Source organism: Chiloscyllium plagiosum, unplaced genomic scaffold (assembly GCF_037043375.1).
Source record: "Chiloscyllium plagiosum isolate Xiang-an unplaced genomic scaffold, Cpla_swu_hap1 HiC_scaffold_2, whole genome shotgun sequence".
NCBI classification, from domain to species: domain Eukaryota; kingdom Metazoa; phylum Chordata; class Chondrichthyes; order Orectolobiformes; family Hemiscylliidae; genus Chiloscyllium; species Chiloscyllium plagiosum.
In genome coordinates, this window is record NW_028270140.1 from 118,933,332 (window position 1) to 118,960,302 (window position 26,971).

Here is a 26,971-nt window from a genome sequence, read left to right on the forward strand (position 1 = left end):
TGTGCCAGTGGTGGCAGGAGTGAATGTTTGTAGATGTGGTGCCAACCAAGTGGGCTGACTTGGGGTCCTCGATGGTGTAAAACTTCTCGAGTGTTGTTGGAGCTGAACTTATTCAGACAACTGGGGAATATTCCAACATACTGCTGACTTGTACTGTATAGATGATGGACAGGTTCTGGGGAGTTAGGAGGTGGGAGTTGATAAAGGGTGTCACTGGAAAAAGGCAGCATCCGAGGAGCAAAAGAGTTGGCGTTTCAGGCAAGACCCTTCTTTAGGACTGGTTCTGTCTGAAACGTTGACTCTCCTGCTCGTCAGATGCTGCCTGACCTGTTGTGCTTTTTCCAGTGCCACGCTTTATCAACTCCGACTCTTCATCATCTGCAGTCCTCACTTTCTCAGAGTTAGGAGATGAGTTGCTCACTACAGTATTCCTAGCTTCTGACCTGCACTTGTAGTCACTGTGCTTATGTGGCTAGTCTAGTTCAGTTACTGGTCAACTGATAAAACCTGGGCTGTTGATCAAGGGATAGTCAGCGATGTTAGTGCCATTCAATGCCAAGGGGGCCATGCTTAAATTCTCTCTTATTCAAAATAGTCATTGCTTGACATTTGTGTGGTGCAAATGTTACTTGTCATTGTCAGTCCAAACCTGGATATTGTTTAGGTCTTGGCTGCATTTGGAAACTGACTGCTTCCATATCTAAGGAGTCACAAATTGTGCTGAACATTGTATAGCCATCAGCAAACATCCCCACATTTGATCTTATGATGAAAGGAAGGTCATTGATGAAGCAGCTGACGATGGTTAGACCTTGAACACTACCCTGAGTACAGAGATAGTCTCCAGCAATCATAACTTTCCTTTGAGTTAGGTATAATTTCAACCAACAGAGACCTTTCCCCCAATTCCCATTAAGTCCAGTTTTGCAAGGGCTCCTTAATGCCACTCTCAATCAAATGCGGCCTTGATGTCAAGGCCAGTCATTCTCATCTCACCTCTGGAATTCAACTCTTTTGTCCATGTTTATAATGAGGTCAGGAGCTGAGTGATCCTGGTAGAACCCAAACTGGGCAACAATGAGCAGTTACTACTTGATAGTATTGTTGATGAAACCCTTCATCACGTTCCTAATGATCGAGAATTGATTGACAGAGTGGTAATTGGTCAGCTTGGATTGGTCCACCTTTTGTGTACGGACATACCTGAGCAATTATCCACATTATTGAGCAGATGTCAGTGTTGTGGATTTATTGGAACAGCTTGGCTAAGGCACAGCAAGTTCCAGAACACAAGTCTTCAGGACCACTGCTGGAATATTGTCAAGGCCTACAGCGTTTGCAGTGTCATTGGCTTCAGTTGTTCACGGTATCACGTGGAGTAAGTCCAGTTGGTTGAAGAATGGCATCTGCGATGGTGCAGACTCCGAGAGAAGGCTGAAGTGGAACTTGGGATTGATCCAGTTGGCACTTCTGGTTAAAGATTGTTGAAAATAAGACCATAAGACATAGGAGCAGAAGTAAGGCCATTCGGTTCATCGAGTCCACTCCGCCATTCAATCATGGCTGATGGGCATTTCAACTCCACTTACCCGCATTCTCCCCATAGCCCTTAATTCCTTGTGACATCAAGAATTTATCAATTTCTGCCTTGAAAATGCTACAATGTTATCTTTTGTATTGATGAACAACCTTTCCATCATTGAGCAGAGGGATATTTGTAAAAACTCCTTTCCCACTGAATTGTTTAATTGTCCATCACACTTGAATCTGATATGACTGCAGAGCTTAGATCTGATTTGTTGTCTGTGGAATCACTTAACCCTGTCTATTGCTTGCTCCTTATGCATAGATAGTCCTTTTCTGTATCTTCACCAGGTCAATACCTCAATTTTAGTGTGAGGTTCTCTATGTGGATAGGTGATTATCTTTGGAAATTTGTGTTGCGCACAGTGACTTGTGCTCTTTATTGATTTATTTTCTTTTGTACTCATTCCTAATACTTCCCTTGGCACCAGTGTTGTGATGTTGTACCAACTCCGTACACCCACTTATTTAACTTACACTGCCTTCTAATTCATCTTTCAATCCGATGAATTATTTCACAATACAAAACACTTTGTGGTTGTCTGTCTGCAAACATCATTTCTCTTCATAAAATTACCTGAAAGGAATCCAAAAAAATTAATCCTTGGATATTCCTGCAGGGGTCAATTACTATAATAATCTGCACAGTAAAGCTTCCATTTACATGTCCTATTTGGGATTTTGGTCTAGTTACTGCTATGCCTAATGACTAATGCTTTAGTCCCTCACTTCAAAGAGCTGTTTGCATTGAGGAAATTATGTTTTCTCACACGTGGATCTTGCCAGATCTGATAAAACTGACAGGAGTCAAGCTCAAATTCATAGAGGCGTTACTGGAATCCTTCAAGTTGACATGAATGTTGTAGTGAAAATAACTTCACATGAGAGATGTTGACAGAATGGTGACATAAATTTTTAACAGAAAAAAAATTTGCCTATTTAAAAGAGTGTAAGTTTTAAATGCGTGGGGCTGAATTTGTGGCTAGTTTGGTGGTGGGGCATGGAGCATTAAATTGGGTGGGACACGCATGAAGAGCCCTTCCCCCCCTCCATTCTGACTGAAGCCATGACAAAAGGGCTAGTGGACAGCTTCCCAACTCCACCACCAATTCAGTCACTTTGGAGCCTGACTCGACCTGATTGATATTACCTCTTTGGCAGATAGGGGGCTCACCGTGCAGGAAGCACAACAAGCAAATTCTGGTACGTTTGCTCTCAGGTTCCACAGTTGGGAGGGAGGTGTTAAAAATCTGATCAAGGAAGAGGGCCCAGTTAAGAGTCTCCCCTGTCTTTGCCGCTGACATCTCCCTCGCTTCTATAATCTCTTTCCAACCATCCCTCTCTTGTGGACGTGGTTGTCTCCTTGATTCAAGGCCTCAGGCAAAGCAGGTAGAGTACAGACAACCCACCAATCCAACCCTGGGTGCTGCTGAGTATAGCCTCTGATTGGCCAAAAACACTCTGCAGACTGGACTGCGTCCATGGATTCCTTGATCCCAATGATCTGTTAAATGCTTGACTGGCACAAGATGTGGCAGGCTTTCACAAAAAAGGGCAGCACTAGGATTCACCAGCTCTCCAGCCTGAAGCTGAGACCTCCATTTCCTCCTTGAAGATTGGCATGTCCTTTGTCTTTAGAGTTTGCATTTGAAAAACTTTGCATACATATGCACAACTCTAACAGGAATCTCAGGAGAATAAACAATGGAAAACCAAAATAATATTGCCAATTTTGTAAATTCAGATGCGTTGGATTAACGCATGATGCTGTGTAAATTGAAATTAACTAAATGAGCACATACCAGGTATTATATCTGAATGGGTAATTTTCTTCTCAGAACTAACAATTAAACAAAGAACTGCAGATGCTGGAAGTCTAAAACAAAAACAAAAATTGCTAGAGAATCTCAGCAGGACTGGCAGCATCTGTTGAGAGAAAGCAGAATTAATGTTTTGAGCCCAGTGACCTGAAGAAGGGTTAATGGACCTGAAACGTTAGCTGTTTTCACTCCACAAGTGCAGCATTTACACAATTACAGGATTACGATCTCTAAATATTTATCCAAGACGCTTAATTTGAATTTGAGGAATATGTACTTACATTGTAGTCAATTACAACACAGGTACCCCAAATAACATTTTCTTAGCGAAATATAGAATGTAATTCATAAATAAAACGTTTATATTATACATTTAAACAAAAACAAGAACATAAGGACAGAAGAACATTAAACAACACCAGCAGAAGCAGTTCATGCAGTCCCTTGAGCCCACTCTGCAATATGGGAAGATCATGGCTGATCTACTGTGACTTTAACTCTGCATTATCTCTCCCCTTGACCCTGTTCTCCATTATCAATCAAAAATCTGTTGAGCACAGGCTTGAAGGACAAAGTCATTCCTGTTGTTTGGTGTTTTAATTGCCTCCTTGCTGCCTTTCTGAGTTTTCTGTCCGTAGTCTGCTTCAGGTTCTAGTGAAGTTTGATGCAAACTTGCAGAGGAGCTCATCTTTCCCTGAGCACTTCATAAGCTTCTGGGCTCAAAATGGAGTTCAGCAACCTTTGGAAAAAGCAGAGACAGAGGTTATGATCTAAGGTTGTTTTTCTCTTCTTTTGCTGGCTTGTTTATTTAATTAATGCTTTGTTTCTTTAATAAACCCATTAAACCTCTTTTTGAATGTTGCACTGTGAAATCTCTTGTTCATGAACCTCTTTTGCAATCCACCCTACTGCAAACCCTCTCTTTTGTTTTCCTCTGTTCCTTCCCTCCCTGTTGTTTTAAAATCTCTGATGTTTCTATCATCCTTCTGTTCTGATGAAAGATCATTGACTTGAAAGATTAACTCTGTTTCTCTCCACAGAACCAGGTAGAAGTCAAGGGCTGGGACAATTCCAACAAAGAGGAACATCTATAATGTTCTCTTATTTGTCCTCATAATATGGCCTGGATGAGCAAGGTCACATATATTGTTGCAACAACAAAATACTGTGGAAGCTGGATATTAACCAGAAAGTGCTGGAGAAACTCACCAACTCTGCCACCAGCTGTGGAGAAAGAAACAGAGTTAACATTTTGAGCCCAATATGAATCATCTTTGGAGCTATCAGTTTCAACACAGCGTTGAAACTTTAGTCTGCCTCTTTCATATATATTGCCCATCCTTTATTCTGGGAGAAGGTAGCGATGGGCCTTCTTGAAGGAAAACCATAGGTGCTGGTGTTCCTGTGGTTTTGCTGCCTTGTTTTTTAAAGCAGTACAGATTAAAGGGTGCTGCTGATGTACCAGAAACGTTGTATTGTGAATCATCTCGATGGCACACTGAGCTTGCTGATGGGGAGAGGAGGCACTGAGTGCAGACTTGCTGTTGTTAATCTTCTCTCCTACTGTTGTTGCTGCAACTGATCTCGGGGTAAGCATTCCATTATACTCTTTGAGCCACGTGGAATGATTTGCATTTCTATTGCACCTTTATCATAGGAAAATGTTTCAATGCAATTATAGGTAAGGAACCATTTGGATACCAGGAGGAGAGCTGAATACCTAACTTCCACCCTGCTATTGCAATCATTGTTGACATGCAAAACATTTTGCTCACTTAATGTTTAACAAGTATAATTATTGCTTTTTGTAAAAAAAAACATTTGATTTAGTGCAGCGTCTGTTAATTAATGTGCAAAATTTGTGTTGTCATGCTGAGAATTCAACTTGTCTCACCTTCTGTTCAAAGTATATTTTAAGATGGAACTTCATGGACTTCTTGCACAAAAGTTTACAAAAGAATCACAGGGGTCTCGCAGGCGACTTTAACTTCATAATTGTCAAAGTGAGCACATACAGAACACTCACATGTAGATAGGATGGTGAAGAAGGTGTTTGTATACTTACCTTTATTTGTCAGAGTATTGAGTACAGGAGTTGGAAGCACATATTGCAGCTGTACAGGACATTGGTTAGGCTATTTCTGATCTCCCTGCTTTAAGAAAGATGTTGTGAAACTTGAAAGAGTTCAGAAAAGATTAACAAGGATGTTCCAGGTTTGGAGGGTTTGAGCTGTAGGGAGAGGCTGAATAGGCTGGGTCTGTTATCTCTGAAGCATTGGAGGCTGAGGGGAGAACTTATAAAATTATGTGCGGCATGTTTATAAAATTATGTGCGGCATGGATATGGTAAACAGACAAGGTGTTTTCCCCAGGTTGGTTGAAGTCCAAAACTAGAGGGCATAGGCTTAAGGTGAGAGGGGAAAGATTTAAAATGGACCTGAGGTGCAACTTTTTCACCCAGAGGATGGTGCGTGTATGGAAATGAGCTGCCAGAGGAAGTGGTGGTGGCTGGTACAATAACAACATTTAAAAGGCATCTGGATGGGTTTATGAAGAGGAAGGGTTCAGAAGGATATGGGCCAAGTGCTGGCAAATGGGACTAGATTAGGTTAGGATATCTGGTCGGCATGGACAAGTTGGACTGAAGGGTCTGCTTCTGTGCTGTACTTCTCTAACTCTAAGTACCGCAATACCCTGAACAAAGGATGATTTTTTTATCAATGTACTTCACTTTGGAAAACACAGAATAAATATCTAGGAAGTTTACAAGAGTAAAAAAAGTTAAAAAGACCGTGGAGAGTTTTGATAATCACAAAATACATGCTCACTGACAGTAGGTGTGAACATGTAGTGATTCGATTGGATAGTATCCTCATGTGACCATGCAATAATTTGATTGGACACTATAACCATGTGATCATGTGCACCAATTTTTTAATATGATTGGACAATATAGTCACACTTACTAACTTTGGAATGTAGAATAGAATGAACACTGTTGGTTTGAGATAAGAGTGTACAAATGTGCAACTTTTATTTTAAAACTGTTATCTGTAAAAATAGTATAAAATCATAGTTTTGTAGCAAATTCAGAAGTTATGCACCGTCTTTGATGAATACATCTCCTATGCATGCATAAGAAAATGCCTTGACAAATACACCCAAAACTCTTTTTTCCTTAAGGGATCAAATTTTGAAATATTTTTATCTTCAGGTTTTTATCAGTTCTAATTTGGTTTGTATAGTTTAGGACCTGCCTTAATTTCAGGGTAAATATTCCAGCATGGCATAATTAGTAATCTCCAGATGCAAGATAGGTCACACACAACTGCTGGTTGAAGATTCCGTTTTGAAGAGTTGGGAACAATTAATCACAAACAAGCATGACAACAATGGGTAATAGAGGGAACCAAGTGCTGGGTGATTCCATAAGAGGTCAGTCATCAGGACAGGCAAGGTGCTATTTTAGCAGGAAGAGTTAAGCTTCCCATTTACAAACAGGTTATTGAAAACACCTCTCTGAATGTAGTAATTTTAGAACAGGGAAATGAATAGATGATTTTAACTCCTACATCCAAGATGTTGTTTGCAAACTGTCAACAGAAGTAAAAATAAGCAAGGGAATTTGATTTTTGTTAATTACACACTTAAACATTGTGGACCAGTTTTTTACTCGAGATCAGTACCTAGAGTCAGGTAATCACCCGAATCATCAACTGTCTTAGTTTTAAGGGCTCTGTTACACCAAGGGAGGCACAGAGGGAACATACAAACAGACAAACTGTGGATGCTGGAAATGAGAAACAAAAATAGTTGTGCAGAAGGATCTCTGAAACTATAATAAAAACTCTGATTTCTCTCCACAGATGCTGCCAGATCTGTTGAGTTTTCCCAGCAATTTCTGTTTTTGTTGCAGATGGAATAGAGCCGGGCTTGCTTACCCTGGCTGCAGGATGTGCAAGTGTCTCTATGGGTGGATTAGAAGGCTGATTTCGATTTCCTGCAATATCATCCCAGTTATTTTCGATTCTATTAGGCCCTCTAGCCCTCAACGTTCAGCCTGATATGCCTTCCATGCCAACTTTTGGCTCTTCATAGTCCCCATGCAGTAAGGAACCAAGTGGCAATGACTCAACTGAACTATTAACAATCTAGCACAGTTTCCTGCTCTTGATTATGAAATACTCCTGTTTGTAAAACTTATACAAAGCATTTAAATCCAGCCAAGTGTTCAGTGTCTTATAAAAACTAGCACATTTCTATTTAGTAGCCACATCAATGAAACTAAATCTTTAATAGCCTCTTTAAATTGTCAGTCATACTCTCAGAACTCCCTCCTGAAATAACTATTTTAGCTTTTGAAACTCAGCCAAACATTCACTATAATCTTAGCTATAATAAAAGTGATTGGGAAAGGTTAACAACAAACTCTTATGAAACTGTGGGATGGATGATCATGTTTCTTTTATAACATATAAATGTCAATCAAAGCAGTTGAGCGGATATTCTTTTTAATACTATTTCTTTTTAAATAGTTTGAACAGCTGAAGGTTTAAAATATCTGAAATCATGACACTTGAACAGAAATTTCAAAATTACTCCATCAATTCCAGATTCCCACAATCTGGGTAAAGTGAAAATGGAGTTGGTTTGAATGGAATCTAAAATGGCTCTTCTGATTTTATGTTTTTGCCCTGTGGATTCACACTACACCCTCTTTCCCCTGTCTGCAAACGTATGTCTGAAATGTCGACAAAACTTCCTCGTTTAGTTTCCACCTGCTGATTGTATGATTTTTAGAGTCAGCCAAACTTCACAAAAATCAACCCTGAGTACTTACAAAGTTACCATAAACCTAATAAGAATAATACGCTTCCTAGTGAAGAATTTCATTTCAGGGATTGTTCTTAATTCAATTTGAAAGGATATGTTTTGCCACATCCTAGCCATCACAACTTGAAGTGAGATTTGAACATGGATATCAGATGGTCTCAGAGATAGGGAAACTCCACTATGCCATAACAGGAAAACTGCTTAACAACACAGCAACGTGCTGGCTAGTCATCTCAAGGACAACTGAGGTTGGGTACTAAATACTGGGAGAAAGTGAGGACTGCAGATGCTGGAGATCAGAGCTTAAAAATGTGTTGCTGGAAAAGCTCAGCAGGTCAGGCAGCATCAAAGGAACAGGAGAATTGACATTTTGGGCATAAGCCCTTCTTCAGGAATCAGTGGGAGGATTGGAAAGAGAAGTTGTTCAGAGTGAGGACCAGTTCAGTCAGTCGAAGAAGGGTGTCAGTGGAAGGGTACTGGTTGGTTCAGCAGGAAAGGAAGAAGCGGAAAGCTTTGAGGCCTTCGTGACGGGGGATGGAGGTGTATAGGGACTGGATGTCCATGGTGAAGATAAGGCGTTGGGGGCCGGGGAAGCGAAAATCATGGAGGGGGTGGAGGGCGTGAGTGGTGTCCCGAACGTAGGTGGGGAGTTCTTGGACTAAGGGGGACAGGACCGTGTCGAGATATGCAGAAATGAGTTCGGTTTCTTTTATAACATATAAATGTCAATCAAAGCAGTTGAGCGGACATTCTCAGGAGCAGGAGCAGGCTGAGCTGAAAATGTGTTGCTGGTAAAGCACAGCAGGTCAGACAGCATCCAAGGAACAGGAGAATCAACGTTTCGGGCTTAAGCCCTTCATCAGGATGAAGGGCTTATGCCCGAAACGTCGATTCTCCTGTTCCTTGGATGCTGCCTGACCTGCTGTGCTTTAACAGCAACACATTTTCAGCTCTGATCTCCAGCATCTGCAGACCTCACTTTCTCCCAGGAGCAGGCTGAGACTATGGGTCAGCCGGAGCAGTCAGGTTTGTGGATTTGGGCAGGAGGTAGAAACGGGCGGTGTGGGGTTGTGGGACTATGAGGTTGGAGGCGGTGGATTCCTGAAGAAGGGCTTATGCCCGAAACGTCGATTCTCCTGTTCCTTTGATGCTGCGTGACCTACTAAATACTGGCCCAATGAGCAAAACCCACATCCCATGTGCGAATGAAAAATACAGAAACAAACCAGCCTGATAATTTTAAATGTAGCAATAAACAATATATAAAGAATATAAGAAATTTGCATAAGTGTAGACTCTTGCCTATTGAAACTTTTCCACAATTCAAAAACTCATAGCTGATCTACTCAATGCTACTTTCCCACTCTATTCCTTCATCCTTTAGATCCTTGGCTCATAAGATATTTATCCATATAGTCAACAACTGAGCATCTTCAGCTTTCTGTGATAGAAAAGTCCAAAAATCTTAACATTTTTTAGGAAGAAATTTCTCAGTTCAAAAAGGCAACTCATCACCACCTTCTCAACAATGGATGGGTGTTAAATGCTGGCCTGCCATGTCCCAAGAGTGAATAAGAAATATTCTATGTGAGCCTGTATGTCATTGCCCCAGAGTAAATATGTTCTTATTTAGGAAAGAAGATAAAACTACCCATTGGTCTCAGTAAGTCATATTTCATTATAGAAAAATGTAAACATGGTAAAACCTTTTTTTAAAATTCATTCAGAGGATGTGGGCATCACTGGCTAGACCAGCATTTATTGCTCATCCATAATTGCCCTAGAGGCAGTTAAGAGTCAATCCGCTTCTGCAGGTCTGGAGTAAGATACAGGCCAGACCAGGTGAGGATAGTAGTTTCCTTCCCTAAAGAACATTAATAACTCAGGTAGACTCTTCCTGACAATTGTCTACGTACTTATAACTCTTAATTCCAGATATTTCACCATATGCCATAGCAGGATTTGAACCTGGGTCCTCAGAACATAAGCAAAAACAGAAACTGCTGGGGAAACCCAGCAGACCTGGCAGCATCTGTGGGGAGAAGGCAGGGTTGGTGTTTTGAATTCAGTGACTCTTTGTCAAAACTTTGTTCCATTTGAAGTTCCCCAGAACATTATCTGAGTCTCTGTATTAACAATCTAACAATAGCACAACTAGACCTCACCTCCCCCTAAAGCCCCAAAAATTAAAAAGATATTCATGGAATGTCCCATTACTTTACTGGATGGGAAAAAAATTCATTTTATGAATTTGTGTGACATCCTTGAACATTGGCCATGCTAGGCATCTCTGTACAGTTGGTAGGTGCTTTAGAAACAGGGTTGAGTTTAACATTAAAAAAAATTAAAGTGTCAGAAATATGTCTGTCAACCCAAATCCCCTCTATCCTCACCCATTTCCAGCTCTAACTGAAGTCAGATGAGTGACCAACGTAGTCCAAGGAGACAGCATACAACTTCCAGTATCATAATATCACACCACCACCTTCAAATTCCCCTCCAAGCCACCCAGCATCCTGACTTGGAAATATGTTGCCATTCCTTCACTTACGCTGGGTCAAAATCCTGGCATTCCCTCCAAAGAGCATTGTGGGTCAACCCACACCATTGCAACAGTTCAAGAAGACAGCTCACTACCACCTTCTCAAGGGCAGTTAGGGATGGGCACGGGCTGGCCAGCCAGTGTCACCCACATCCCACAAATGAATTAAAAGAATTAAATAATGAGAATATTATAATAAGTATTATTTTGACTCACAAGAGTCTCATTGTCAATCCACATTTATACTTTAATTGCTGTCAGGTGGTTTCCCTGGTTTTGGAGAAGCCAACAGCTTTATGAGGGGAGGCAGTTATTATGTAAGCCAATGGCCTACTGACATTGTTGCTGGACTAGTAATTTGGAGACTCAGAAAATGGTTGGGGTCCCAGGTTTGAATCCCACTTTGGCGGATGGAGGAAATTTGAACTCAGTTTAACAGAAATAATCTGAAATTATAAATTGAATGGTACATTGGCAGTTGCAAAATCCAGTTGGCTCACCAATGTCCTAAGCAGAAGGATACAATTGAACTTACCAAGTGTGGCCTACATCACAGCAATGTGACTGACTCTTACCTGCCTTCTGAAATGGTCCAGCATTGACATACCTGTTGAGGCAACATAGTCTATCAAGTTGGCTGAAAACCTAATCACTAACATCAGAAATAAGGTATAAAGCTCGACAGGATTGGAGGAGTCCTGAGTGATGGGTTTCTCTTGTCTTTTGTACCAACCTGCTCCCTGCAGCCATGGCATGAAATATTCTGCCTCCTTATTTATTTAGAATCATATTCATCCATCCAATCACAGGACTATGCAATGCCTGCCATCACTTCAGAAGCACATGAGAGGAAACCCCAGAGGAATGGCAGTAAGGGCAGGAGGTTGCCAACAAAACTTCTCTCACAGCAAAATTGTGCAGCAATTGGTACTATACTGATTCATCAAGGCTCCTTGGAATTCTCCATGTGAGCACGCACTGTTGGCCTTATGCAGATAAAAGTCTACACGACAACAGAATTTCTAAGGTTAATGTTTTGAATAAGGAGGGGATTAAAAATGGCTTCTTGTATATTAATGTATACTTCAACACTCTTCTGATCCAATCAAATCAAAAGAATTTGGGGATTGTACTTGAAATGTAGATAAAAGCTTTGAAAAGTTCCATATGTTCTGAAAGGTTCACATTAACATTTCTATTAAGCATATTAATAAAGCCAATAACACATTCATACCACTAACATATCATCATACTTTACACTTTAAAGCAAAACGTCAGTGTGTTTGTACAATGGACTTACATCTTTTGAAGAAAATCATAAAAGAAAATGCTCCCTAAAATTTGGGTTTACATATTTTGTAATCAGTCTCTTTAAACAGTTGTTTGCATCATTTGAAACAAAAAATAATAATCATTTCTATCAAAATATCACTGTCCTAAAAACTATTCTTTGACAAACCAATGTCTGTTACTTTGTTGTTACAAACATGCTGCAATTAGATTCAGGTTCACCAATAAGATAAATGAATTATAGATTAGAAATTCTTAAATGACCACTTTGATAGCTAGACCAAAGTATGTTAAGTTATTGTGAAAAAAATGATAGTCCTGGATGTTGGGTGGAGAACAATTTTGTGGTGAACTGTCAGTATTCATGCCTCTGAATCTGACAGGAAGTTCAGGATTTAATGCAAGAACCGGTTATTTCAGATATCCTGAAATTGCAGTTTGTTACTCTCTGCTCTGCCCCAAGCTGTGCTGAGCACGACTGACTCCCACTCGACCCCCTACCCCAGAGAGCTGTCAATCAATGTCACCAGTTGATTTGATGAGAACTTGCCCTTTCCTGCTCTCTTCACTTTTATTACAGTTTTAACAGATACAAAGCGGGCAAATCAATGGAGGACGTAGTGCATATAAAGTGCAGGCAGAAAATTAAAGAAACAATTAAGAGGATATGAAAAAAACTAATGGATAAATTGATAGAAAATCCAAGATATACTATAGGTATATCAAAAGGAAGAGGATAACCCAGGAAAGAGTAGGTCCCATTAGGAAGCAAGGGGGAAATCTCTGTAAAGAAACAAAAGACACTGGCAAAGTGTTAAGTAAGTACTTCTTGTCTGTCTTCACTCAGGAGAAAGAGGATGTAGATACAGAGTTTGGGAAGAGGGACTGCGAGGTTCTTGTGCAGGTTGACACAGAGAGTGAAGGTGTACTTTAGATTTTGATAGGCTGAAAAGTGGACAAATCTCCAGCTCTGGATGAGTTATATTCCAGGTTGTTGCAGGAGGTGAGGGTGGAAATTACAATGACCCTGGCCCAAATTTTTAATTCCTCTTTGACCACAGGAGAGGTGCCAGAGGAGTGAAAGACAGCTAATGTGGTTCCAGTTTTCAAGAAGTGTTATTGGGATAAACCAGAGAGTTACAGACTAATGGTCTCACATCAGTGGTAGGGAAACTATTGAAGTAAATTCAGAATGGGAGAATTAATCTGCACTTGGAAAGGGAATAGTTGATCAGCGACAATCAGCATAATCAGAATAAGATCATGCGTTACAAATTTGATTGAATTTTTCAAGAAGGTGACCTAGTGTGTAGATGACGGCAATGTATTTGATGTAGTTTTTGTGGATTTCAGCAAAGCTTTTGACAAAGTGCACATCAGAGACTGGTTAAAAAAAAAGGTTAAAGTAGATGGGATCCTGGGTAATTTGGCAAGTTAGCTTCATGGCAGGAGACAGAGGGTGGAGTTTAGAAAGCTGTTTGTTTGAGTGGATGCCGGTGTCTAGTCATGTACCACAGGGATCACTGCTTAGTCCCTTATTGTTCTTGATATACCCTATATACACGAGTAACAGTCAATCTCATATAAAAGTTGACCCCCCATGTTTGGCCAATTAACCTGGAATGTTCCATATATCTTGTGTAAAAGTTGACCCTAATTCTTCACAGCTAACAGATCAATGTTTATGAGTCAGTGTGCTGGACGTCACGTCCCGTTTCAGCTTTCCAGTCTGTCAGTTGTTCCACTCCACTCCCAGTTTTGCAATCCGCTGGCTATTGTTTTCCACTCTGGGCCTTCAGAATTTTTCTTCTTTATTCGTTTAGAGATCAGTTGGGCTTCTGCTAATGATACGGTATGAATTTTGACGGGCATTAATTTCAGCCCCTCAAAAGTAGTATCCATGTAATCGTCAACCCCATAAAGTTAACCTTAAGTGGTCAAAAAATGTAACTGTTACTTGAGTATATATGGTATAGAAATGATATAGTTTAAAATATAGGGAGGCATGATAAGTAAAGTTTACAAATGTAATGAAGATGTTTGCTTGGTTAATAATCAGGAGGAAGGTTGGAGGAAGTTGTAAGTGGGTTGGTTAGATGGGATGGTGGTAGATGGAATTTGAGCCCTGAAACATGTGAGGTGATGCACTTTGGAAAAAGTAACAAGAGAATCCTCAATGAATGGCAAGACATTGGAAGTTCAGAGGAACAGAGCGATCTTGGGGTGCCTGTCCACAGATCCCTGAATGTGCCAGGCCAGGTTAATAGGGTAATTTAAAAGGCATCTGTGACACTTGCCTTTATGGGTTATGGCATAGATTATAAGAGCAGGGAGGTTATGTTGGATTGCACAAAACTTTGGTTAGGCCATAGTTTGAGTGATATGTGCAGTTCTGGTCACCACAGTGTTGGTAGGATGTGATTGCATTAGAAGGGGTGAGGAGGATATTCACCAGGATGTTGCCTGTTGTGGAGCAGTTTAACTATGAAGAGAGGCAGGATAAGCTCTGGTTGTTTTCTTTAGAGTGGAGAGGCTGAGAGGGGACCTGATTGAGGTATAAAAAGTTATGAGGGATGTGAACAGGGTGGGCAGAAAGCAGCTGTTCCCCTTAGTTAGAGGGTCAATAGCAAGGAGTTTTAGATGAGAATTGAGAAAAAGGATTTCACCCAGAAGGTATTGGGAATTTGGAAAGCACTACCTGGGGTAACAGTAGAGGCAGAAAACCTCACGTCCTTTAAAAAGCATGTTGATGAGCATTTGGAATATCATGCAATTCAAGATTATGAGCCACGTCCTGGAAATTGGGATGAGCGTAGATATGTCAGCGTAGACTTGGTGGGGAGACAGGTTGCTTCTGTGCTGCATGATGCTATGACTCTCTAACTCTCTAGAAACAACCCATGCACCCTACTTAACTCTTTCATTGTCATAAAATATTCTCCCAGGTCATCCCTCAGCCTTCCAAGGCTCATCTGACCATTCAGTTGTTTCTGACAAACTTGTCAAACTTTCTGACAAACCTCAGCTCCATCTCATCCAAAGATAAGTAACAAATTTTGACCTAGCTAGTGATGTTCACATCTAATGCAAAAAATTAAAAGCATATAAATTTATATATATATATATGAACCCTTGGCATTGCCTTAATCTCTTTTTTAGAATATGAAGATCAAAAATGTACACAGTAATCTGAGTATGATCTAACCAAAGTACACCCAAACGTAAGCTAACCTTGCTGCTTCTCAGTTGTATTCATCTAGAAATTAACTCCAATTCTCAGTTTGCTCTTTTATAAGTTTATATAGATGAGCTACCATTTTGTGTATCCATACTTTTAGATTAGATTCCCTATAGCATGGAAACAGGCCCTTCAGCTTAACAAGTCCAAACTGACCTTCTGAGGAGTAACCCACCCAGACCTATTCCCCTATGCTATTTTTAACCCTGAATAATGCATCTAAAACTATGGACAATTTAGCATGACCAATTCACCTGACCTACACATCTTTGGACTGTGGGAGGAAACTCATGCAGAAACAGGGAGAATGTGCAAACTCCACACAGTCAACCAAGGCAGGAATTGAATCCAGGTCCCTAGCACTGCGAGGCAGCAGTGTTAACCACTGAGCCACCATTTTGCTCTCCTAGTCAAACCAGTTTGACTGCTGATGTCTTCCTACCAAAGTATAACAGCTTAGATTTATCTATGTTCAAATTCATCTATCAATTCCGATTTGTTCTATAAGCATTGTGGTCGGATTTCCCGAAATGAGGGCAAGGGATGGAGCGGTAGGCATCCTTCACAGTGGTGTAACAGTGGTCTAAAATATTCAGGCCCCTGGTGGAGCAAGTAATGTTCTGGTGGTACTTGGGCAACACCTTCCTTAGGTTGGCTTGATTGAAGTCACCAGTTACAATAAACAGGGCCTCGGGGTGTTCCATCTCTAAGGTATTAGCGGTGGAGTACAGCACATCCAGAGCTTCCTCAACCTTTGCTTGTGGCAGTAAGTACACAGCAGTTGTATAGCAGTGGTAAATTCCCGTGGTAGATAGAATGGATGGCATTTGATGGTGAGGAGTTCAAGGTTTGGGGAGCAATGACTGCCCAGGGTTGCAATGTCAATGCACGACATGTTGTTGAGTAAAAAGCAAACCCCTCCACCCTTTGTCTTATCCGAGGACGCTAGATGGCCATACAATGGATAGAAAAACCATCAGTCTGAAATATACAGTCAGGAATGGATGGGTTGAGCCAGGTTTCTGTGATGCAGTCCCGCAGTTCACGCTGGAATCTGAGCCGTGATCTGAGTTCAATCCGGACAATAACAAATGCCAATCTCCCATCTATAGAATCCATCTACCAGGCCCGCTGTCAAGGAAAGGCTGCCAGCATTCTTAAAGATCTATCCCAACCTGGCAATGTTTTTCTATAACCTCTACCATCATGGAGAAGGTACAGAAGCCTGAACACACACACCAGCCGGTTTCGCGACAGTTTCTACCCTCCTATTGTTAGAATATTGAATGGACTCACAAACTCTTAACATTCACCTGTACCTGTGTTCTTGTTTCTGCCATCATTTACCTATTATTTACTATCCATGCTACTTAACTATGTGATCTGCCTGTATTGCTCGCAAGACAAAGCTTTTCACTGTGCTCGGTACATGAGACAATAAATTCAACTCAATTCAATTCAATAATGTTTCCTGTATTTCCTTGTATTTTCCATTATGTAACCTACAGCTCCCAATTTGGCATCACCCACAACCTTGACATTGTATTTCTGTTTCCTGAGCATAGACGATTAATAATAACATAGTGAACAACAGTGGCTCCAGTAGTAATCCTTATGGAACACTTCTTCCTAACTTCTGCCAGTGTGAATAGCTACCTTTAATCCGACTCTCTATTTTCTTTTTGTTTTGTAGTCGAAATTAGAGTGGTGCTGGAAAAGCACAGCAGGCCAGGCAGCATCCGAGGAGCAGGAAAAATCGACATTGCCCGAAATATTGATTTCCTTGCTTGTTGGTTGCTGCCTGGCCTGCTGTGCTTTTCCAGTACCATTCTAATCTAGACTCTGATTTCCAGCATCTTCAGTCCTCACTTTTGCCTTTTTGCTTTGCAGTCAACTTTCTCATCCACTTACTTTTTTCAATTTAATGTCACATTCTCTGACCGTATTTGTGAGTCTACTAAGTGATAGCTTATGACAGGCCGTTTGAAAATTCAAATATTGTACCTCTACTGTATAACCCTATTCATCCTTACTGTTCTGTTAGGAGGGCCATGTCGACATTTCACTTGCCTCTGGTCAGCCTAAAAACCCTGCTGTCGAGAGTGTGGTGCTTAAAAAGCGCAGCAGATTAGGCAGCATCCAAGGAGCAGGAAAATTGACATTTCGGGCAAAGCCCTTTATAGGATTTTTGCCCGAAATGTTGATTCTCCTGCTCCTCGGATGCTGCCTGACCTGCTGTGCTTTTCCAGCACCACACTGTCAACTCTAATGCAGCATCTGCAGTCCTCACTTTCACCTGAAAACCCTGCAAGTCATTACATAGTGCCTCAAAGAACAATCATTTTCTGTGCATTGTAATGTTATTGAACTGCAGCTGAATGGGGAAGAATTTCAAAGGCATTTTCCCCATTTCTCCAGCATCTTGTAATGAAAGTAAATCAAACACTTCTGACTTCATAGGTAGTAGCAAAGATGCAAAACCATATCAATGTGCTCAATCTTGATGAGTGAGCATCAACGATAGTGTTAATTATTTCAGCCTCATCTAGAACTAGAACTTGTTGAAAAGGTTATTGAGGGAAATATAAAACTTCAGTATTTGGAAATACCAGCAACATAGTTTTCACCAAGACATCCAATGGAGAGCTGACAGGTTCAGATTCACCCAGTTTACAATCCATCAAATCGTATTTTCCAATGACTTCCCTGGAAAGTAAAATTGTGCACACTGAGAGTAAGCAAGCTTGAAGAATTTTTCTTATGAAAGCGTGCAGCTCAAGGTATTTGTATTTACACTAGTTGAATTCTACAGTCAGGCACTGCTGGCAAGAGAAACCAGCTTATGCTAGCTACTGAACTAACTAACTGCCTCTGCATCTTTACCAGGAAGCTTATTTGTCCCTAAAACTAAAAGAAGAGTTACTTCAACAGAATATCATAGTTAACTGCAGAAATCAAACTCGACTAAATTTTGTAAAGGAGATTAACCCTTCAAATTCCCAAACTTCTTTTGCCTCCCATTAAGACTCAGCCATTTCCAGGATCTGCAGCTGGTGTGGAGGGAGCTTGCCATACAGCATGGTTTGTTGGTTCTGGACTTTTCAGCAGATGACCGCAGAGGTGTTTATGGCTCAAGGGCCAGACATGCTGGCCAGATGTGAGCTCCCCTTCCTCAGCTTTAAGGGTTGTGGGCCACAGTCAAGATCCGGTACCTCTGAAATGTCCTGATAAGAGACTGCTGTCGAGCCTATACGAGGTTCTTCTCCATATGACTGCCTCCTGACACCATCTTGTCTCTTGCCGAAGAAAGGACACCTGGGTTGAAATCACGGCTCCTTGCTCATCTGTTGCTTTGCCATTAGTGTTGAGCAGGAATGTGCATATAACCGACAAACACTGAGTGTTGAAAAGTGTGACCCTGGAAAAGCACAGTAGGTCAGGCAGCATCTGAGGAGCAGGATTGTCGATGTTTCAGCCTTAAACCCTTCATCAGGAATGTGAACACACTGAGGGTGCTGGACATGGGACTCCATGACTTCCATCACCATCAGCATGATAGAGATTGCTTAGAACTTTCAATCCTGAAACCAACAAGACTGCTTGCTGTTCCTCCATCTCTTCATACTTTTGAATCAAGTTTTAATGGCAGCCACTATAGAGACCTCTCCTGCCTGGAACTGAACATATGTATAACCTCTGAAGATCAGCTACAGAGATGTGACAGTGATGTTCTCACCAAGAAGTGATACCGACTTAAATCTAACAAATGTAACTTCTGAGGTGTCAGTATCTGAGCTGATGGAGGCTACATGGAGATGGTCTTGCCACTGAGGGATCTGTGATTCAGAGATGGAGGCGAAGGCAATCCCTGGAGGTGGGGGGTAGCTGGTTTCTTCTGATCAGAGACTGTGTGAGTGGCAGTACAGGAGACAAAAGAAGGAATTAAATTATGAAACTGGAATAGAAGTTTGGGAATGCGGGGGTGTACATGTACCATGTAATCGGAAAGATGCACAGCACTGAAAATGCGTCTTGGTGGTCAGGACTTGGAAGCCTTGGGCATCACCAAAAGTGGATACAGTCTTCTCCCATCAAAGTCAGGATTCTCTCATCATAGCATATGAAGAGATGAACACTTTCCCACCATTCATCTTGGCTCACTCTGGTCTAATGAGGGCAATTCCGCTCTCTGAGCCATGTCTTTTTGGACATACAATGAAAGACAGCTCCATACTTTACAAGATTTGATGTAGTGCTTGGCTGGGATTTAAATATGGCACCAACAGTGGGACCGACCAGAAGGGTCTCAGTGGTGTCTGGTACCTTCACTGCTGCGAAGCAACAAGTAGCATGAGAATGACACTATGCATAATAATGTGAAATGCATTCAGAAAGAGGTGAACAGCTGAGAATTGTGGCAGAAAACTTCTTAGGACTTACAGTGAGAAGCCCTCTATGAATCTCCCCAGCTTACACACCCAGCTAATTCCCAGTAAACTTTAGACTTTTGTGGCATCTTCAGGCCTGCTGCATCTAATGTTGTTACCTGCCCTTGGTCCCCCCCTCCGCTACTGGATCAATGAATTCAACACGTATTGCGACATGGAACACTTCTTCTGCCACCTCCGCCTCCAGGCTTACTTTTTCCACTAAGACTCCTGCCCACCCTCCAAGGACTCCTTCTCCCACCTCCAACAGAACTCCAGCCACCTGGACATCCTGTGCTGACCTATTACCCGCCCTTGTTCCCAGATCCTCCGCATCTAGCGATGTTGTCTGCTCTGCCAATCCTGAGAAGAGCTTGGCATTCCTCCACACCACCCTGTCTAGCCGGACTTCCTGTTGACAAAGGAGAGTGACAATTTCCCACAGTACAACATGCTGGGGACAATTCATATGAACCATACAGTGACTGACAACACTTAAACTGGTGCAAAGTTGGGGTTTGATGATGGAGAGAGCATCACAAATCCCAGGAGATCCCAGCAATGGCAAATTCTTTCACTTGTGGTGAAAGGAAGGATCCAGTGAGGGGGTACCACAGGTACTGAGGTGAGTTTGGAAAAATACCATGAGAGATCTTGCTCGGATTCACGGATATAAACCAATCAATTTCTGGTCAAATTCAGGCCCTTGAATTTTAAGATAGTTCTTCAGATGAGCTATAATTGGAACGTACAAGTTGGTTTGAACTACGGACAATTAGAGAGATAGTATGTACAAGCCCAAGTCCTTTGTATAGTTGAATGGCTGTGGGGACTGAATGAAACTATTGCCCCTTTGTCTCCATTGTTACAGAAGTTAGAGATTTTTCTTAAGAAAGAATTAAACTTTACATTATCATCTTCCAGAGGACAAAGCTACATCTTAAAGTGCCTCAACACTAAAATCAAGACAATGGAATTCTGTCTACAGTCACCATGCACATGAGCTACAGACTGTGAATTTTCTCTATTTCTTACAGACTTTAATTTGGCTAAATTTGTCCTCCCCTACTTTGTAATTTATATTTTTGTGTGCGCAAACTGTGAGTGTACATTTGTGCACTGAAGTTACAGTGTACTTTAGTATTTTCCTTGGGTCAGTTTTAGTGTAATAAAAGAAACCTCTTTCTTGTTAACCTCAAGAAAACTGGTCGGATTAGTTCTTTCTGATCTCAGGAGGTAACAGTTAGCATGCATCAAACTGTCAAGGATATCCTTATTCAAAATAAACTAAAACCTGTTGTTATAAAATGAGGAGAGGAATAAGAGGGGAACCTTTTACCATATCCCACCTGGTCGTCGCAATCCTATTTTCAATAAAACATATAAACGTACCTGCCTCAACCAAAAGTTACATGTGGGCTTTATCTAAATTCCTGTAATTTTTTGACTTTGTTGCTATGGATGAAGGAGATGATAAGGATGGTTTCCTCTTTTCTGACCTCTCAGTGGCCCAAAGATAGTTGTTTATAAGAGCGAAAGTGCTTTCATCCCCTGAGTGCTGTAACTATCAAGTACAACAAACAGATTTTCTGGGAAGTCTTTTTGAAAAAGTAAAAAAAAATGTTTACTGTGCAACACCCCAATGTATTGACAACCACACCCACTCATGCAGATACGCACGCATACAGGAAAAGATTGTGATTATGAAAGGGAGCATGCACTTAGGCCTTAACATTTCAAACGTTCTCTGTCAAACCTGCTTTGCTTGGATTCAAATCTTGAAACCTGTGTTCCTCGTTGGTCCACTGAAGAATAGAGTCTGGAAGTTTAGGAAGATGAATTTGCTGCAATTTGGTGTTGGTAGGAGTAGGTTTGTCTTACTGCACTCCAGCTGAGATGTAGTAGAACCCCTCTAGCAAAACCCTGATTCAGTTCCTCAGATGAAAAGTAAAGACTAATCCGAATTCTCTGTCAATTATTGTTCTTAGGCAAGATCCTCTTCCTTTGCTAGTCTGGGGCTTTCTGAGCTGTTATTCCAAAATTGTGTCTTATTGAATGCCCTTAACTGAAATCTAGTTTTTGTCATGTGACTGGAGTATTTCTATTCATTATTGTCACAAATGTTTCTGACAGCTGAACTTGGACAAACCACGGGATCTGAGGTGCATGTATAAAAATATACATTATCCAGGCTTGAGCTGACAAGTGGCACATAACATTTTAGTCACACAAATGCCACACAGAGCATCTAACCATCACCCCTTGACATTCAGTGGCATTACTGTCACCGAATTCCACACTAGCAACATCCTGAGGGTCACTTCTGAACAGAAATTGAACTGGACTATATAAATACTGCATCTCCAAAAGCAGTTCAGAGGCTAGGAATCCTGCACAAATAACTCACCTTCCAATTCTCTAAAGCTACCATCTACAAGCACAAGTCAGGAATGTGTTGGAATACTTCTCACTTGCCTGGAGTTCAGCTTCGTCAACACTCAAGAAATTTGACACTATCCAGGGCTAAGCAGCCCACTTGATGGGCACCACATCCACAAATATCGAATCCCTCCACAACTGACACTCAGTAGCAGCAGAGGGTACCAACTACAGCATGCACTGCAGAAATTCATCAAGGCTCCTCAGACAACACCGGCTAAATCTATGAACTCTGCCACCAAGAAAGACAAGCTCAGTTGATACATGGATCGACTACACTTGCAAATATCCCTCCAAGCTACTCACCACCCTGACTTGAACATATACTATTGTTCCTTCCACGTTCCTAGGTCAAAATCCTGGAATTCCCTCAATCCTACATCAAGTGGACTGCCGTGATTCAAGAAGACAGCTCAATACCACTTGCGCAAAGGATGGGCAGTAAACACAGGGCCAGCCACTGACGCTCTCATCTCATGAATTAATGCAAAAAAACCTTATGATCAGTCTCGAGGTCTTCTGGGCCAGTTGAAAAAAAGAAGCATTATTAGCTGAAAGGTTAAACTTACTTTACTCCACCCAAACTCGGAAGTCCACTCATGACTGTAACAATGTAGTTTCCTTTTTTCAGGCCTTGCCAAATGCTGAATTAGATATGATTTGGAGATGCCGGTGTTGGACTAGGGTGTACAAAGTTAAAATTCACACGACAACAGGTTATCGTCCAAGAGATTCAATTAGAAGCACTAGCTTTCAGAGCGCTGCTCTGAACCACCTGATGAAGGAGCGTTGCTCCGAAAGCTAGTGCTTCCAATTAAATCTGTTGGACTATAACCTGGAGTGTGTGATTTTTAACTGAGTTAGATACAGTTTTGTTTGTAAACCTCGTTCCACTGCTTTAAATTTGCCTAAATGCATGTAAAGTAGGATTCTTCCAGACAGCACAAAGAAGAAAGTAACAGTTTGAGCTGTTTTCTAATGTAAGTCCCAGGAGTGAAAACATATTTTGTAAGCACAATGCCACCTGGCTTCCTATATTATACATAGTATTGTAAATTTATGGTATCATACTTTGTGTTGGTAATGAGGTGGTTTTATCGAAAGTCTGCCTTAAGAGACAGAAATTCTGAATGTTAATGCTCCCTAAACTCAGAATATGTGCACTAGGAAATACTGATCAGAAAAGAGAGTCACATTTTACAAAGCTGTACTATAAATACAACTTAAGAATAATGGGTTTCACAGGAGTGAACTGTGGCTTTAATTAGTACTTGGGTACCATCATTTCCTGTATGTACTCATTCATTAGGTGAACAAAAGGTGGGTCACTTTGACAAAATCATGCAGACAATCAATTCTTTATGTGTGGAAAGACATGTTCAACACCCTTTAGGGCACGGTTATCCTCTAGTTTTGATTCCAAACAAAAATTGGAAGTTAGAGCGTAATTGTGGATTTGAGAGGCCAGAGTTAATTGGTATCAGGGAGTGGACAACTGAACTAAAGAAGTTGTGACTTTTTTTCCCTATAAAAGGTGCTACAAAGTCAAGCAGCTGACTATATTCTTTATTTAAAAATGTCATTGTACAGGTTTAGTGTCGTTCAAAGAAAAATGATCAAATAGGACAAACTGCTGGGAGTTTTGTTTCGTTTTTAAATCTGGAAACCACTGTATGGTAGCCTCTCCATTTTCTAAAGTAATTATGCTAAACTTCTTCAAAGGAGAATAGGTGGGCCAGTGTCTGGCTGTCGAGAGTGGGTGAAACACAGATGCATTCCAGTCTGTAACTTCACAGTCATGAAGTTGAAACTATTATTTCATGTAACGCAGTACTTTCATTTCATAAATACTGCTTGTCAGCATGATGAAGCATTTCATTAGAATAGATTAAAAACTCTTAATGATGTAACATAATACTCGTGACAGAATGCCATGAGTGATTCCCCTAATCATATATAACATCTCACAGTTACTGATTGAAGTCCCTCACCATCCCACCGGAAGATGTTTTAACTTTGATTTCTCATACAAACTGAAGATAAATGCTGGCCATACTCTGACTGCTCACCCTACACTCATAATGTTTTATTTGCACTTTAGCAGACAATCTGGGGTAACATTAATGTGCGCCTTGGCTTGGTTTTCACAATATACTTATATAGCTCTTACCCATGGTAGTCATGTGCTGAGATTGGACTGTTTCAATAAAATTGAATTTAAAATGCTTTCAATTTTGACAGACTTTGTTCAGAAATTACTGAACCATTTAGAGTATTGGTTAAATGAGCAGATGCGACCTTAGATAATGTCTAAATGAACAGCTAATTCAGATTGGAGAAGGGAACCTGAATAAAGCAGGTAAGAAGTGATTTAGGGAGAGAAAATGCAATTCTAGTAAGAATAGACCATTTTAAAAAAATCACAAAGATCAGAATGAATCCTTAGCCCGACTAGTTCATCCACATTTATTGCTGATTTGTTCCTTATCAAGTATCACTATAACTGCCCATATATGATGAGAGATATTTAATGCAAACTCCTGCAATACCAAAATAGATCATAAATCCTCATTTTTGCTTGTTCTTCCAGGTGCAATAGTAACATAACTTATGAGTATCAGGTTATATAAAAACTAATGTTCAAATTTAATAACTTGCTAAATTGCAACAGTGAATGCACTTGTCTGTGAATGCCCTGAGGATGTGAAAGGCTCTATACAAATGCATGTTCTTCTCTTAACAATAGTGATCTAACTAATGATCAACCAGAATTGTGCAATTACATCCAAAGTGGACCTCAATGACCTGAAATTACAATGTGCCTGGAAGCGATGAGTGGAGTTGCTCTGATGATACAATTATAGTGCCCTATTTACAAAGGGAGGCTACTTGGTACATTTTCTTTGAGCAGGCACCTTCAGTGAGCTATCCATTTAGATCTGAAATAAAAACATTAAATGTTGGAGAAACTCAGAAGGTGTGGCATCATCTGTTAAGAAAGAAGCAGCGTTAACGTTTTGAGTTCATTAGGATTCTTCATCACAACTGAATGAAGATAGAAATGAAACAGGTTTTATGTTATTGAAAAAGGGGAAGGGTGAGGAGGAAGAAAAAAAGGGAAGGTTTGGGAGAGGGTAGAGAGCCAGAAATACTAAAGGACAAAAAAAATCATGGGGCAAAAGCAAAAATGAGTGATAGTGATTGTCATAAAAAGACTAAAGCATTTGTGAGAAAATGATCAGCTCTATCTGAAAAGTAATAGATGAAAACAAAATTTAAACCTGAATAAGGTAAGAATAAAACAGAATCCAAATGGGGATTATGGTCTGAAAGTATCAACTCCATGTTGAGTTTGGAAAGTTGTGAAGAACCTAATCTGAAGATGAAGTTCTGTTCCTTGGAATTCATTGAACTCCATTGTTAGGAATATTAGCAGGCTGAGGTCAAAAATATGAGCCTGTCAGCAAACTTGTCTAATCTAAAATGGCAAGCAACTGTAATTCAGAGCCATGCTTGTGAACTACGCAGAGATCTTCTGTAAAGCAGTCACCATTTGAGCAGTGTCTGATCTCCCCAGTTAAAAGAGCCCATATTGTGAGCAGTGAATACAGCAGACTAGTCATAGAGTCATAGAGATGTACAGCACAGAAACCCTTCGGTCCAACCCATCCATGCTGACCAGATATCCCAACCCAATCTAGTCCCACCTGCCAGCACCCGGCCCCTACCCCTCCAAAACCCTTCCTATTCATATACCCATCCAGATGCTTTTTAAATGTTGCAATTGTACCAGCCTCCACCACATCCTCTGGCAGCTTATTCCATACACGTACCACCCTCTATGTGAAAAGGTTGCTCCTTAGGTCTCTTTTATATCTTTCCCCTCTCACCCTAAATCCATGCCCTCGAGTTCTGGACACCCCCACCCTCTTCGCTGTCCACTACACCTCCAATTTTGGTGTCATCTGCAAACTTACTAACAATACCTCTTATGCTCGCATCCAAATCATTTATACAAATAACAAAAAATAGAGGACCCAGCACCGATCCTTGTGACACACCACTGGTCACAGGTCTCCAGTCTGAGAAACAACCCTCCACCACCACCCTCTGTCTTCTACCTTTGAGCCAGTTCTGTATCCAAATGGCTAGTTCTCCTGTATTCCATGAGATCTAACCTTGCTAACCAGCCTACAATGGGGAACCTTGCTAAGTGCCTTACTGAAGCCCACATAGATCATGTCCACCATTCTGCCCTCATCATTCCTTTGTGTTACTTCTTTAAAAAACTCAAATCAAATTTGTGAGACATGATTTCAAATGCATAAAGCCATGTTGACTATTCCTAATCAGTCCTTGCCTTTCCAAATACATGTAAATTCTGTCCCTTAGGTTTCCCTCTAACAATTTGCCCACCACCGACGTCAGGCTCACTGGTCTATAGTTCCCTGGCTTGTCCTTAAAGAGTGACACAATGTTATCCAACCTCCAGTCTTCCGGCACCTCACCTGTGACTATCAATGATACAAATATCTCAGCAAGAGGCCCAATAATCACTTCCCTAGCTTCCCACAGAGTTCTTGGGTACACCTGATCAGGTCCTGGGGATTTATCCACTTCTATGCGTTTCAAGACATCCAGCACTTGCTCCTCTGTAATATGGACATTTTTCAAGATTAGATTACTTACAGTGTGGAAACAGGCCCTTCGGCCCAACTAGTCCACACCCCTCCGAAGAGCAATCCACCCAGACCCATTCCCCTACATTTACCCCTTCACCTAACACTATGGGCAATTT

General features: G+C 41.0%; 1 long non-coding RNA gene across 1 annotated transcript in view; it reads right to left on the reverse strand.

Moving 5' to 3' along the window:
- Window positions 1-3,556: 3,556 nt before the first annotated feature.
- LOC148151974 (uncharacterized) overlaps window positions 3,557-26,971 on the reverse strand; it is a 138,582-nt gene continuing 115,167 nt past the window's right edge. The window contains exon 3 of the long non-coding RNA XR_015761281.1: window positions 3,557-4,143. This is a non-coding gene — a long non-coding RNA (uncharacterized LOC148151974). The remainder of the gene's footprint in view (window positions 4,144-26,971) is intronic.